Below are 3611 nucleotides of genomic sequence, written 5' to 3'. Positions count from 1 at the left end.
ATGAGATTCATATTCATTATAGTCCAAAATTCTAAGTGAATGAGGTGGACACCACAAATGCCTGAAATGGGTATTTCAAATTCCATTGTTTCCCAGGTGATGTTCTCCTGTTTCGTTTCCAGCCTTCTAAATGTTATGTCATGCATTCTGATTTTTAGAGTCTTGGTTACCTTCATTTATGCTATTGTCCATCTCCTGATTTGCCTAGATATAAACTTCATTGCTGGTAATAAAATTGTAGTTTAAAATAATTATGTTCTGTGGAAATCAATTATACAACTCTAACAGATGGCATATAATGTTTGTGTTTAATGTAATTAGCATTATCTTCAAGTTTATCTCTTTCTTTTTTGATTCTCATATCCCAAGAGTACCCTAAGAGAGACCCTTCAAATACAGGCTATTTTATTTGTTTCAAAATGTTTTGCTTTTCTCCTTTTTTAAAAATCTCTATTTAATGAAAATGTAGAATAGGTGGAGTATAACTATTTCCTTCGTTAGAGGTGGTTCATTGACAGGAGCATTGCTATAAAAATTTTCTCTGATGATATAATGAACAAAAGGTGGAAACCAAGTTCTCACCAGGCAGAAGATGGTTGTCAGAATATATGACTACGTTTTCTTGGGTACCAGAGGCTCAAAACCTTTCAGTTTTATGACTTTAAGTGGGGAAACACTTGAGTCTTTACCAGTGATAATACCTCCCCATTGACATGTAAGTTAATCCATGTACTTTCTCCACAACCCTGCCATTGGAAGGCATTTCAGCAAAGAAGCTGATACCTGGAGGAAAAATTAAGGAAAGAAAGGTGGATATCTATATTCTATCATTTATAATTTTTTTCTCCTGTTAAAACATCATTTCTTATCTAAAATTCTATAGATATAGCTGGATACGACTTCTTTACTGTATGACAGCCCTTCCTTTTCCAAGTGTTGTAGTTATTTTAAAAACTAGAATTGTCTTTCCAGCGCCCTGTGATGCATTGATTTTTATGACAGTCGGCATGTTACTCAAAGTAACAGAATCCTATTCATGAAATGAGGCAAGTCGAACAACATGGTTTAGTCTGCAAAAATGTATTTTCTCATAAATTTTATGTTTTAATAATTTTGTCAGTGGAAAAGATATAACTTTGACAATGTGAAAAAAAAGCTATGATAAATTTGAGGAAGTAGGAAAGACCAGGTATGCAGGGGGGATAATACTGAGAGGAAGGAAAGTCAGAACAGCGTAAATAATCTCCTGAAACTCCTCTCAAACAACTAGGACTTTTAGGTCATCTGTCATGTCTTTGTTCTCTTTATTTGTCATCTTTCTCCACGCTCATTGATACTTCCTCAGCTTGGATGTGGAGAGGAGGAACCCTTAAACACTGTTGGTGAGAATGTAAATTGGCATAACCATCCTGGAAAACCATGTGGAGATCACAAAAGAAAAAAAAAAGATAACTATCACACGAGCCACCAATTCCACTCTAGGTATTTATCTGAAGAATATGAAACACTATTTCAGAAGTCTCTAAAAACCCCTACATTCATTACAGCTTTATCTGCAATAGCCAAGCTACATTAACATCGCAAAGGCTGAAGGGCTGAAGAAGATGTGATTATAAATGCACATAGACACAATAGAATACCGAGTATTAAGATTACCTTTAAAATCTAAGATGTGCCGGGGCTGGAGCGATAGTACAGCAGGTAGGGCGTTTACCTTGCATATAGCCAACCCGGGTTCGATTACCAGAATCCCTTATAGTCCACTGAGCACTGCCAGGAGTAATTCCTGAGTGCAAAGCCAGGAGTAAACCCTGTGCATTGCTGGGTGTGACCCAAAAAACAAAACAAAACAACAACAACAACAACAAAGAACTAAGATGTACCATTTGCAAGAATATAGATAGACTTAATAGGGACTACAATAAACAAAACACACCAGAGAGAGAAAGACAAATACCATATGACATTCATATGTGGGGTATAAAGAAAGAAGCAAGCAAACAAAATAAAAGCAGAAACAGCTCTGCCTCTGGCAACACATGATGGTTACTGGAAGAGAAAGGGATAGGGATGCAACAGATAGAGGGTGGGGGTCAACAGGTTTTTGGTTCTGGTAACTAGATATTCAATGGCTGGCACAGTGAGGTACATACAGTTGTTGAAATGTGATGCTGGACAATTGCCAACCAGTATTGCCTAATGTTCTTTTTCTCTGCCCCAGACCTTCAGGGCTGTATTAGGGGATTCAAATATTCCAGAGGATAATAAGAAAAAAATGTTCTCGGCTTAAAAGTTCTTTGAGCTCTCAGGTGTCCGGCCTGGTTGGCGTCATGTCACTGTGCGCAGCTGCGGCTTGCAGGAGCGCCTTGTCCTGGCCGCGGGTGTTCCTCTTCGGAGACTCCATCACCCAGAAAATGTGATGTTCTGAATCGTGGATTTTCAGGTTACAATACCGGATGGGCCAAAATTATTCTTCCAACACTAATCAGAAAATGGAAAAGTTTGGACAACCCAGTAGCAGTAACGGTTTGGTGCCAATGACAGTGCACTAAAAGAGGAGAACCCCAAGCAGCACATCCCCCTGGATGAGTACACTGAGAATCTAAAGAGCATAGTGCAGTACCTGAAGTCCATGGATATTCCCAAGAGCAGGATCATTCTCATTACGCCACCCCCACTCTGTGAGACCACATGGGAAAGGGAGTGTCACATGCAAGGTTGCAAATTGAATCACCTAAACTCCATAGTCGGAGAATATGCTAGTGCCTGTTTACAAGTAGCCCAAGACTGTGGTACTGATGCAGTTGACTTGTGGACCCTGATGCAGAAAGAGAGTCAGGACTTTTCATCCTACTTGTCAGATGGACTACATTTGTCACCAGAGGGAAATGAGTTTTTGTTCTCCCATCTTTGGCCTTTGATAGAGAAGAAAGTCTATTCCCTGCCATTGCTGCTCCCTTACTGGCGGGACGTAGAAGAAGCTAAACCGGAACTCAGTCTCCTGGGAGATGGGGACCATTAGTCACAGCAAGCCATGTCTGGTTCTGGTTTTCCTCATTGGCAAGCTTAACCTTCGGTGCACAAAGATCTTGGAAAAGAGATCAAGAAAATCTTCTTACCCTGGACCAAAAACACTGGCATCTGTCACCAAGACTAATAAAATCAGTAGTGTTTTTCAGCAAAAAAAAAAAAAGTTCTTTGATTTCCTATCATCTCATCTTCATTGAGTTTTGTGCAGTTGAGGTTCTAAGAAGCACTCAGTCACACTTGTTTCTCAGCCACAGCTTCTTTGTGTAATTTCTTAATGCTTCAGGTTTTTCCCCTGTATTCTAGAGTACAGAAGGACTTCCTGGCAAGATCAAAATAATGAAGGTAACTTTCCAGACAGGATGTACTGTAAACTCAAAATAACTTTCACCAGTCATTGTTAAATCAGCACTTCTTATCCTAAATAGAGCATGTACCTTGGTGTACTGGTTTTCCACAGCTAAGTGGGATATCTCCTCCTTGAGAGGTAGAGTTATTTTCTAGTCACAAAACTTGAACAGACCTGCATACAGATCCAAGGAAAAATTATTTTTTTATTAGTGAAACACCATGAGATACAGTTG

General features: G+C 39.3%; 1 pseudogene; it reads left to right on the top strand.

The window, feature by feature from the left end:
- The first annotated feature begins 2330 nt into the window (after positions 1 to 2330).
- LOC130018624 (isoamyl acetate-hydrolyzing esterase 1 homolog) lies at positions 2331 to 3039 on the top strand (annotated as a pseudogene).
- The last annotated feature ends 572 nt before the right edge of the window (positions 3040 to 3611 follow it).

The sequence above is a fragment of the Sorex fumeus genome, unplaced genomic scaffold (genome assembly GCF_029834395.1).
Source record: "Sorex fumeus unplaced genomic scaffold, SorFum_2.1 ptg000265l, whole genome shotgun sequence".
Lineage (NCBI taxonomy): Eukaryota > Metazoa > Chordata > Mammalia > Eulipotyphla > Soricidae > Sorex > Sorex fumeus.
Note: the sequence above shows the minus strand (reverse complement) of the source record. Positions and strands in the feature narration are given on the sequence as shown.